Source organism: Ixodes scapularis, unplaced genomic scaffold, assembly GCF_016920785.2.
Source record: "Ixodes scapularis isolate PalLabHiFi unplaced genomic scaffold, ASM1692078v2 PGA_scaffold1__304_contigs__length_218370807, whole genome shotgun sequence".
Taxonomy (NCBI): domain Eukaryota; kingdom Metazoa; phylum Arthropoda; class Arachnida; order Ixodida; family Ixodidae; genus Ixodes; species Ixodes scapularis.
In genome coordinates this window covers 88,192,358-88,204,926 of record NW_024609846.1, presented here as the reverse complement: position 1 = coordinate 88,204,926, position 12,569 = coordinate 88,192,358, and the positions used below count along the sequence as shown (strand labels likewise).

The window sequence follows — 12,569 nt, the reverse complement described above, 5'->3', positions numbered from 1 at the left end:
CAAGAAATGACCCGTCGACATAAAGACGGCGCATATTAGAAAGGTGTAGTGAAATCAGGCACCGACGTGTGGCGAGCGTAAAAACGTCCCGGGTGTACGCGGCGCCGTTGCGGTCGAGGATCAGACCGGTTCCGAGCGTTCCGAAGGCCTTTGGCTGCTTCGGCGAGCAGGTTTGGCGGTATGGCAGCGCGAAGTGGCTCCCGTTCTAACTGATCTTTACCCCATATTTGGTGTCGTTTGTGGCCATGCCGAATTAGTGTTTAATCGCGCATCAAATGCAATGCGAGCCGCCCTGGCGGCCCGCTTCATACAGCCTATCCAGCACATGCTTTAGTGGCGCCTTCCACCGCAGTCGTACTTATACCCCATTCACACGATCATAAAGGTCCCTTTAGCTAAGGAACCTTGATGGTCAGTGGCGAATCAGTTTGCGATCCTCCGCGCGTGGCATATGCTCGCGATCCAAGAGCGCTGGCTGATTCACCGGTTGCAAAGGGACCAGACTTAGGAAGTAATCCTTTACAAGTAACGGATTACTTGTAATCCGTTACTTTTTCAAGTAATTTTTTATTGCCACGTTATCTTTTTCGGAAGTAATTTGTAATGTAATTTCGTTACAAAATATTGGTAATGGATTACTTTAAAGGGGCACTGACACATCAAAGTCATATTTTTTTTATTGTCCGAAACGATTGAAAACGATGCCGGGACATTACCCTCAAAATTTGAAATGTGGGAATTCAGTATTCGTGAAGTAAAAAAACAATTTCCAAATGCCGAATTCGAAGTTCCCGCGCGATCGGCACCGGTGCCTTGACGTCAAATATTGCGGATTCCTGAGAGTCGACTTCCTTTCACCACTCCCTGCTGTTGCCATGGCGACCCAAAGCGAGGAGGAAAGGAGCGAGCGCCGGCGTTGCGGCGGACCGGTTTTGAGCGGTGTCGCCTGTTTTCCGTTGGAGGATACAAATCCAGGAGGCGGCACCACAACGAACTCCCGATTTTTGGTATTTCAAAAAGTAGGGCCGTAGTGCGTTCGCAATTGCGTTAAAAAACATGTTTTAGGATTGCCGTAATTAAATGTCATAGAGATGTCGCCTACAAAGCTTCTAAATTTCATGATTCTTGACGTCACCGATCAAAAGAAGCGAGGGGGCGAGAGGCGGGAAAATCAAACGCCAAAAATAAAAAGGCGCGCGCGCGCGCGGGAAAATTTTTTTTCGCGATGCGTTTTTTTTTTGCGTGTCTATGACTGCAACTTGCATCGTTTTAGACAATAAAAATAAATACGACCTTTGGGGTGTCAGTGCCCCTTTAATTACTCGTTACTTTTTAAAAATATGAGCATAATACAGTAACTGGAGCAATACGAGCAGAAAAATCAGCAGCCTAAGGAGAGCAAGTTCAACAAGATAGAAATCATCAGGAAGAAGAGAATAGCCGAAAAGAAAACACAATTTTTTGTATGACCAGTCACTAGAACCACTAGAAAAGCGGGCAAGGCATGTACAAATATACGAAAAACGAAGATCAAGTAAGACAAACCCGAGTAGGCTCTCCGTCGCCTTTCATCGTGTTTAAGAGCGCAGCTCTTAGGGGCCCGTTTCCGGCCTGAGCGGCGTCGGCGTCGGCGTAACCGCGCGGTCACGGACCCCCCGAGGTCATGTGAACCCCCGAGGTCACGTGGCCCCCAGGTCATGTGGCCCCCAGGTCACGTGACCCCCCGAGGTCACGTGACCCCCCTGGGGCCACGTGACTTCCCTAAGGTCACGTGGCCCCCCTGAAGTCAACTGACCGCCTGAGGCCACGTGACCCCCATGAGGTCACGTGACCCCCCCGAGGTCACGGGAGCCTTCTGCAGTCACGTGACCCCTTCTCCCGAGATCACGTGACCCCCTGACGTCACACGACCCCCCTAAGGTCAGGTGACCTCAAGGATTCACCTATCCTCGGTACGCCTCCATCCTCCTCCTCAAGAGCTGCGCTCTAATCAGCGTTACAGGGAATTGTTAACAGCTTTCATTTTTCCTTCTTCTCCCGGGCTGAAGAAAGCTGTTCGTGTTTATTTGTTTTCTTTTACACCATTTCACCCTTTCCAACTTTTTCAACGTCTCCCGCCACGTGCGCAGACATCAAACACGGGTTCGTAACCCCTTAATTCGCGGGTTCACAACTCGCGTAGCAGACGATGTAGCCTCGCGCGAGGGGGTCGAATTCTCTTTGCCTTTGATATGCGCTACTGTATTCTAGCACGCTCTTGTGGCACGGCTTGAAAGCGCCCGGCGCGAGGCTAAGAGCATCGTCTTCGAGGGCACGGAATCTTTTGGTTTACCTGTCCGGACATGGTGGTTGAGTCCACTCCTCACTTTACAGTCAACTGTCAACATAAAAGGGGATTGGGGGGGGGGGGGGGGGAGGGGGGCGGTTAGGCCTTTTAAGGAGTGCTCACAGGGAGAAAGAGAGAACGCGTTAAAGTGGTCTGATCCTCTATTGTTTTGTGAGACCGATGGCTACCGCTCCTCTCGCTCTCTACACCCTACCCTCCCTGGACATCCACGAATATTGGTATAAAAGTGAGAACCGATGAACGATCGATAACTCGTAACTGCCACTTTTTCTCTGACTGGTCGAGTTTTCGGTTATGGAGTTTTCGGTTACGGAAACCTAGAGTTTCAGTGCACACTTTGTTTGCCAAAAAAACACAGAATGTCACCAGCAAGAACAACAAACTCTAATCTATGGAAACACATCAAGGTAAGCTGGGACACCTGCATTCTGCATTGGGCTGTACATTGTAACGTTAGAATCAAGTTTTCCCTTTCTTGCGAATAACAAGCGAAACATTCGAGTCAAAAGGAAGCTTTCGTAGATCGCTTCTTTAGCTCCGAATTTCGTAGCGGAGCTAGACGCTGCTACTGAGCATGCGCATCGCTAGCTTTGTCCGCACAATTCCAGGGATCATTTCCAGAGGCCGTAAGCTAGCGGGATGGCCGGTGTGGTTGCCGCGTTTGATGGCTTGTCAGGTTACAGGTGAACGGAGTACACCTACACACTTTCTCTTAAATACAATATTTTATTTTTACAAGGACTATCATAATGCGGGCGTTTGAGAAATATAAAGTAGTCTTGCAGAACATGTCTGAAAAATATCAGAATTGTTTCTATTGTTTTCTGGATAAGTGTACGGAAAAAGTACCATGAAAGTAATTTGTAACGTAACGAGTAAATTAATCCATTACTTTTCAGCGAACGTAATTTGTAACCGTAATCTATTACATTTGAGGCTTGCTAATTTGTAATTGTAATTCATTGCATTTTTCAAGTAAGGAGCACAAGTCTGAAAGGGACCAGTGTTAAAGGTACCTTTATGCTGGCCCTGTGAATGGGGTACTACAGTGGAACCAAGTGTAGATAGCATTGAAAGCCACGACAAAATGATATTACTTGAGGATAATGTTTTCATCTGGGGAAGCTCCAAAATTCGCACCCTTGTCGTTTGGCCAAACTGCGTCAAATACACGTGTACACCCCCCCCCCCCCCCAGCCCGCCCCCGCCTCCCGGCCTTTTTCGACGAAATACCTTAAAAACTATTTCAGAAACAAAAAATCGATAGATGTCTAAGTTGCTATTAAGTAATCACAAAATTCGTCCAAAACATACGTAATGGACCTTTTCCAAATACCGACGGCACTAGGCGGTGACTGCACGAACTAAAAATCGAGGAAGTGACCTACCTGCACTTCCAATCGATAATGGCAGCTACGCTATCAGTTTCTTCACGCTCTGAGCTGCGTCGCGTGCCCAACGCGACTTTAAAGAGGGGAATCCGTGGCGTACACCCAAACGTCGTTATTTTCCTTCCGACCGCTTTCTTTTTTTGTGTAACACAATTATATATATGCTGCAATTACGTGTTCTACTCGCTCATCCACAGCCTCATTCCGAATTTCCTCGATTTTTCGTGCCGACTTCCACCGCTTGGCATCGGGCGCTCGCGCGTGCGCAGAACGCTTCTCGGAAAAGGTCCATTCAACTGTTGCACAGATTGTCCTGTAGGTCATAACCCTAAGCACAGGGTGATCCACTAAGAAGTGTTTCGCTGGCGTTTAAGAAACCGGTGTGCTCTATACAGTAGTGAATTAGTACACTAAATAGTATTGTTCCCATAGACTCCGACTACGCCCCTGCCTCCCCCCCCCCCCCCCCCCCCCTTTTTCCTGATAGTTCCAGAGAGGGACAGAAAGTGACACCGCTCCCCACATAGGGATTGCCGACGTCACTGATTGTAAACTGCCATACTAATTAGCAAAAGAGTTACCTAAATTTTACTCTTTACTTCTTTACAATTAGAAACCAGATATTAATCTGGTTTGTAATTGAAACCAGATGAACATCTGGTTTGAATTAGAAACTTTCTAAGCGTCACCAAAAAACCCTTACATCACTCAATTTTAGGACTACCCGAAGCCCCTGGGAAGCGCGAGAGATGCACAAGTGGTTTAAGCGCACCCCCACGCTCCACAGGTGCGTGAGGTAGTCCTAACATTGAGGGATTTAAGGGTTTTCATTGACGCTTAAGTCTATAATTGAAACCAGATATTTATTTCCACTAAGTAAGGAATCAAGTTTAGGTAACTAAGCTTCCACGTTTTAGCAGCTTTTTTTTTTAGATCATTAAGTATCCCATAGAGCGGAGCGGGCGGCGCTTGTAACCGCAAAAAAACAAAAAAAACAAAAAAAAACGCGAAAGAAATTCTTTTTTTCCCATTGGCTGAGCAAAACAGCTCCCGGATAGCCATTGGCGGCCGCCCCTCTGGTGTCAAGCTTTGCCAGAGGGTGTGTGTGTGTGAGTTGGGGAAAGGGGGGGGGGGGGGGGTGCTTCACCAGAGCGGGCGCTCGTCCGCCGGCTGCAACCTCGGCAGGAGCCAAACCTGGCCGTCCACGCCAACGCAGACGAACTAAGGGGGCGAAAGAACGACATTCATTCTTTCGCATTTACGATTCGTAAGAAGTGCTTAGGTGTCTTTTTTTAATTCTTCTGTATTGCAAACGCTAAATTATACGCGTTGCTGAACGCTCACACTCCGCCAAATGAAGTGCTAGCGGTTCGGACCGCATGGCAGAGTTTTCAGGACAAACGATTATGTCAATTAAAAGTTTTCATCAATTCACAATTTTTATATATTGAAACCTTAAATAGGAAAATAGGGCCCGTTCCTAGTGGTTTGTGCCATTCAGCCCTATGTCTGCGGGGAGTTCCCGAGTCGAAAAAAACGTGTTTTTCAGGCAAAAAAAAAAAAAAAAATGCATTGCAGCAAGCTTTTATTTTTTGAATTTTTGACGCTAGCGGTTGGGGTAGAAAATGAAAGTTTGAGAACATGATGTCACTTGACTGAATAATTTAAGTGAAGAAAAACAAACTTTTTCTATAACCCAATGACCATCTGAACGTAATATTGTCTGAACGCTTGTGGGATTTATATGAGTTAGAAACACCTGTTAGCCAGAAAAAGGGTATTGTTTTCCATCTTGCTGACAAGATTGTTTTAACACTGAAATAGACATTACAGGCGCCAACAACGTCATGTCTTGTTTTGACGATATTTAGCTTACGGGGACGTCAGGTCATAGATAAAATTTCGTTTTTCCTCAATTATATTTTGATCCAGGTAACGTCATGTTTTCAGACTTTCGCGTTCCATCTCAACTGCTAGCGTTACATTCTCAGAAAGTTTGAGCTTTATGCGATGTAGAAATGATTTTCTTGGGCCCAAAAACACGGTACTCTTTTCTCGGGAACACTTTGTACTCGTGGCCTCATTCGGCTACCATTTTTCCATTGAAAATTTCCGAAAATCGCTTGTTACTCTTGAATCAGATAACGATTTGTCCTGGAACTTTGACATCTAGTCCGGACTGCCAGTGGCGCTTTAAGCGGAGATCGAGCGTCGGGAGGTGTGTAGTTTCTTATTTTTACTACAAATTACCACATGTATTTGTTTTCTGCGCGGGAACGTCCGTCCTCCTCCTCGAGAAATTATAAAACTCTCCACATATTCTCTTCAGATTAAGAAATTAATGTCCGCGAGCCAGGATCACGAACACTTCTACCATGGCCGCTGAGCAGGTAAATGGTGGGACATTCGGTATACGAAGCGCAAGTTCGTCTGCTTCTTGCACAGGGGTTGCGATGATGTCAGAACGGCGATCTCTTATTGGCTCGTTGAAAAAAAAAAAATAGTGGGTAGACCTCAAGGCATGGAGCATTGAGGTCTACCCACTATCCTTTCAACCAAAGCCAATCAGAGCTCGGCCTTGTTATGGCATCCCTGCAACTGCTGCGCAAGAAGCAGACGACTTGCTCTCCGCATAGACCTTTTTCGCAAGGGCGTCGCCATCTTGAATTTCGTCACTTCCAGGATCAGCGAAAGCATTGTTTTGCCGCCGCCACTTCAATAGAATACATTTAGGATATAAGCGTAACCGTCACGCATTCTTGTTTTGCTTCCACTCTAATATTTTTACTATATAGAATTTGAAATGTTTTATTTTTTTTTTCGCCCATACCGGATACGTCCATTAGGTGGCTGGGGAGGAGAGTAAACGAATATTCGATGTCCCTTGTTGTAGCTCTCACCCGTTCTCGTTTTGTCTCCCTTTTATATTTTTACTATTTGCAGGTTGAAATGTTTTATTATCTTTCCTCACCCATACCGAACAGGGGGACGGAATTAAACGCCCCGCTACGGTGCTGGCGCTTCAGGCCCAGTTCCGATATTTGGTATCAGTGCAAGTCGCCATGCGGGCCGGGCGTTGCTGTTTTGGAAGAAACCGGACAAAAAGGTGCCTTATCATCAAAACTTCGTGACAGGGGCACAACAAAAGAACCGGGAAAACTGTCAAAATAGTTTTAACGTTTCTTTTTTTTTTTTTCTTCTTTTCTGCCTGCCCCGTTTATTTGAGAACGTGGATAGGTGCAGTGAAAAGGAAAAATGCCAGGCGTCGTCGGACAACGATTGCTTGTGTCCGTTGCAATCTAGGTTGAATTCACGGTGACTTGTGGTCATGAGATTTGTTTGTTTTGCTCCAACATGAACGCGGAGAAAGTCGTGAAGTTGCCTGGACGACCCGCGGACATATGCTCGGTGCGTCTTCACGTTCAAACAGCCGTGTTATCGTTTAAACTGTCACCGTCTAATTTTGCAAACTTTGACCTGTTTTCTCAAACTGTCTTCTACGCGTTCAAGTGAAAGCGGCCTGTAGATCACACATTGACGTGGTAACTGGTGTAGATTTAACTGCAGACTTTGAAAGATTTCTAAATTTGAAGGTTGTTTGGGATAAATAGGCTCTGTGTAAACAGTGGATACAATAGTATGTTGGTCATTGTTACCGGTGGCGATCACTGACATGTTATGCCTTATTCACATGGTCCGATTATGCTTGCGATTTTCGGTATCGGCGTCGAGCACCGCAGTTACCGTCCATGCCTATTTGTACCCCGAACAACGTCGCGTTTGAAAATAGCTGCAGAATCTCATGATGTGAACATGGTTTAGCGTCCGTTCTGCAGCGTCCATGCGGAATGGATCACCACATATCAAAGTTTTCACAGGAAGCTCTGCATTGTCGCAAATCATGTTAATTTTGCTGAAATCACTTAAAGTAGTCAGACACTGCTATGGGAAAACAGAATCAACAATTCCAACATGAAAAAGAGCACAGGGACTCACACCGACATCGAGAACATCGCATTTCAATGGTTTGTTTATGGGCGACGGCGAGCTTCTTGCCCACACTCCATCGCACATTCGCTGTGCCGGTGGCGTGCCACTAGGGGCGTTCCGGTTTGTTTAAAAACATGAGTTCGTGCATAGTCTGTTCCAGGTTAAGAATAGCAGGACAAGCTCCTCCCACAAAGCCCTCCGCTTTCTACACTTCAGCAGAGAAAACGCTAGAGTGGAGGCAAGTAGAGAGGCGGAAACTACCAATCATGGCAAGCTGAGAGCTTTGTGGGAGGGACATGCCAAGCTATTCTAAACCTCCAACATACTATAGAACACTTTCCGTTTCCGTCGGTTGAGGGCAAGTAACGAGCTAAATGATGAAGATGATTACGATGATGCGACTTTTCTCTTTCTAGCAGGCGAGCTCAAAGAAAGGTTGTACACTGGGCAAGACATATACCTCTTGTTTGTGTAAACAGCTTTCCACCCTTGTATAGTGGTAAGGTAATGGCTGACAGTATCATCAATAAACAAAAGTAGTAAATAGTTGGAGAAAACGAATAGTTATGGAGTGGCGTTCCCTACGGGTTGTCAAGCGTCGCGCTGTCCCGTGAGGTCGGTGTATGCACCGTAAGGGAATAACGGACACTTCGCCAGAATAGAGAGGTTCTGGAGGCGACCCATTGTGTGTGTAGATACCAGGCCCAGAAATGGCGCTGGCTATTTGCGTCTTGGCTAGGCTGTAGATAGTGGTACACATCCGAGGTAACCCTTACAAGAATCTTTTTTAATTTCTGTTGAAAATTTTCTGGAATCGCATTGAATTTCTTTTTAAACTTTTTTGGTGTTTTTTTAGACTTTATTCTGAGAACTTTTTTAACTCTTAGTTAAAATTGGCCACTTAATTTTTTAGAATTCATTCTTACATACATTTCTTTTAGAATTCCTTCTTATATAAATTTTGTTGAATGCCATTTGACGGAACCGCAGATTAACGTTTAAAAAACACTCAATTTTTTAAAATATATATTTAGAACATGATTGTAAACCTGAGACTGGGGCAGGAAGAGAACACAACAAAAGGTAGTAAAAGAGGAGGCAACGTCTCAATGTTAGGAAATTGTGTCCCTTTGGTACAACACATCCCATAAATAAGCACTGGAAACACGCACAAACACCATGAAGCAATCAACACCAGAATCACAGTCCCGTTAACTGCTCCATAGCCTTATATAGCCTACATATTGAAGGTAATCATTTGGCCGGTGACCACTTCAGCACTTACTAAGGTTCCAGGTGTCCGATCGCCTTCTCGAAAGTCTGTCAAAGGGAAGACAGTGTTTCGAAGTTCACGGACTCTTTCTCTTACTAAAAAGCATTGATGCAACTAATAATAATTCCGCGTAGTCGCTAAAACAACATCCGCAAAAACGGCTCATAGTACAAATGTTATCGTTTTTCTGCATAGCACCGCTCAGGACGAAACCAGTCAAGGTGGTAACTTCACCTTAAAATAGTTATTTTCCTTTTCTTTACTAGTTAATTAGTTGAATGGGGTCAATAATGTCACGATAGTCACTTAAAAAGTGAGACCAGCAGGGCGTGTTTTTCGAACGCCTGGCCTCCAGCACGGGCCCCATGCCGGCCGTCGTGCTTTGACTGCGCGCTCGAGGGGCGCGAGACGTGGAAGCGTTGTCAAGGATAGAAGGCTCGCGCTGGAGGCAGAAGAACTGAAGCTCCTCCCTACGGTTCTCAACTTGTCAGGGACTATTGAGAAACTTAGTGACTTTTGACATTTAGTCCAGATGTACCATGTTCAATAAAAAGTGAACAGGAAGTCTGTAGCGTTTCTATTGACGTTGGCTACAGAAAGTCAACTGAATATCTTAAACACGAAGTAAACAGAACGTCTGCAGTATTTCTGATGTCACCTTAAACAGGAAGTTAGCAGAAAAAGATAAACGTAGAGTTAATAGAAAGTCAACAGCTTTTCCTTTGACTCAGGAAGAAGAAAATCATCAGAAAAGTTTAAACGCAAAATCAACAAAGTTTCTGTTGACCATGTCAACAGGAAGTCAAAGTCAACAAAAAGTAATCAGGGTGAACAACAAGTCAACACATTTTCAATAGAAAGTAAAAAAAAAAAAAATCTTTATAGGGGTTTGTAGAACCATACCCATCGCCGTCATGCCGGTCCCCGCACACGACCGCAGGCCATATAAAATAATAATAAAAACATATATTTTTATAAAATAATATAAAGAAATAATGTCAATAAGCTTTTTTTTATTTATTTTAGAAAATAACTCACAAAAAACGTTGTTACATCTTCTTTTCAATTTTTTTTATAAATAAGTCTACAAAAAAAATGCAGTATTTTTTTCCTTTGAAAGTTTTTTGACAATAATCAATACAAAGTGCGTTGATAAAGGAATTCAGTAGGATCCCGGAAAATCAATCAGAAGTCTAAAAAAATAAAAAAAAAAAGAATGTTGAGACCTGTTTTTGTAAGGGAAATCAGCTCGCTTAAGCACAAGAGTGCGAGGAAATTTACGTGAATATATTTATAGCGAGGAGTGTAATAAATTGGTTGAAGGAATACTCAACTACAGATAGTCGCTGACAAATTAAGAAACGGAGTACATTACTCGTTCTTCGGCGTTTTTATGGGCTAATGGTGCACTCTCATTGGCTGCCGACAGACAATGAGATGTGCGAGACTCGCCACACCCTCTATTTCTTAGGCTCTCGGCGGCTATCGGACCCCACTAGAGTAACGATCTGAACTATATTACCTCAGTAGTTTTCAGCACTGACCCTATCGATATGTTATTCAGTCGATAAAGCAGGCAACGTACGGCCGCGGCTCCTCTTGTAAATAAGGCATGCGCATCGACTTACGCGCGGAGCTCGGCCCGAGCGATATATGTTTGGGCAAATCGAATGATTCCGTCGAAGCAGCTTCCGCACGCACCGCAGGCTCCATCAGTTATTTCTGCTGTGAGCAGCCGGTACTTGTCGGCTGCCGCTATGACGAATCAAGCTCATATTAATGGAAATAACTCCAAGCGAGTGACAGGTACGCAGGCAGGACATTACTTTATCTGCGAGCACCCCTGCGTTCAGTGCTATCTACGGCATTTTTATGTGCGGTAGATGTGCATAACTCAAAAATTAGCTTATATTACGGTGTCTGGTGTTGGACTGGTGTGTCGAGCATTCTATCCTGCCCATACACCAGAAGTGTTTTCAAAGCGACAACAGATGACGTCACAAAAGCCGTCGTGTTATTTTGTCGTGTGCAGCGATCCGGGCTGTTGGAAGTAGAAGTATGTCCAGAAAGAACCAGCAAACGTTAGTGCCGCTGTCGTCTCGTTGTCTTGGTGTCGTCTCGTCACTTGAGTGCTGAAGAAACTGAAGAGCAACCCGCAGCAGAACATGTGCCTGCCACATCTGCCACCGCTGCTTTGATATCGCCAGGATCGCGGCCTGCGAGAAACTTGTCTCAATTCTATGATAATCAGACCGAAATGGAGAAACCACTTTTTAAATTACGGCACCACGAAACCGCGGGGGCCGCGCCTGAAGAAAAATATATGTAATCTTTTATTTGAGAGTTACCGATAAGCTCCAATTCTCAGTTGCCACGGTAAATGAAATTCTTTTTTTTTTTGTGTGTGTGTGTGTGTTTTTCGGCGCCGAACATATGCGTATCCAGTTGAAAGACGTCGATTCAGAAGTTATTTCTGGTGAATATAGTGCCCGCAACGGAGCCGTCACTACACATGGCTTCCGTGTGTTTTGGTCATGCTGTTATAGTCTTTCTTGCTCGTTTGTGTCCAGAAAAAATACATTCTGTGGTGAAAAATGTACACCCGCAGGCGATATGAAGGTGAACGCCGGACCATCGACCGGTCGGTGCTATCGGCGCCATGACGCGGCTGCCGTGGCGGTGGTGCTCTTCGCCGATATTAGGCGCTTGGATCCAGCGCTGTTCTCAGCTCTGCTGCTACTCCCCGCAGAAAGCGGGATGATTGTCTACCGATAGCCTTTCAGATGCTATCGGTAGACAATGTGATTTAGTAATTTTTTTTGTTGTTGTGATATGTGCTAAACGGAAAAACTGCGGAACAAATAAAATAGTAACTTATCCTTTCCGTTTCTTAAAAAGAAAACAGTTATTAGCATTCGCAATTATTATACTTCGTTGCAGCTTAGGCCCGAGCGCGGCCGATATTATGAGCTGAAGGGCCAATCAAACAGCGAAAGAGGCACAACGTCATGGCGTGCTTTCTGCAGTTGATAGGACCAGCCGGTATTCGCCGTTTCTCTGTGCGTGCTCCTCTGCCGGCTGGTTCTATAATGCGCAGAGAGCACGCCATGACGCTGCGCTTTTTGCGCTGTATGATTGGCCCTTCGGCTCATAAAAAAGGCCGCGCTTGGACCTAAGCTGAAACGAAGTATAACGTTCACTCATGAATGAAAAAAGCGGTTGAGTCACTGATAAACCCTGCCGAAGAACGTCCGCTGTAGTTCACGTGCAATGTGCAAATCATTTGCCGGCCATGACGGGGGCACAGCGCCCACATAAAGCGATGCCGAAATCGAAACCCACTTCCACGCTTTCTGCGGGGAGGAGCATCAGAGCTGAGAAGAGCGCTCAATCTAAGCGCTTAATTTCGGCGAAGCCAGCCGCCACGGCAGCGGCGTCATGGCGTTGATAGCACGCACCGGTCAAAGGTCCGCCGTTTACCTTCATATCGCCTGCGGGTGTACGCATGCAGAAAGGGCGTGCTCACCACCAAGGTCACCGCAATTGCCACTAATCTGACGCCAGTGCT

General features: G+C 45.4%; 1 protein-coding gene across 1 annotated transcript in view; it reads left to right on the top strand.

Annotated features, from left to right (window-relative positions):
• Nucleotides 1–12,569, top strand: part of LOC8039230 (metabotropic glutamate receptor 6) — a 223,672-nt gene that overhangs the window by 122,060 nt on the left and 89,043 nt on the right. The gene's annotated exons all lie outside the window — the stretch shown is intronic.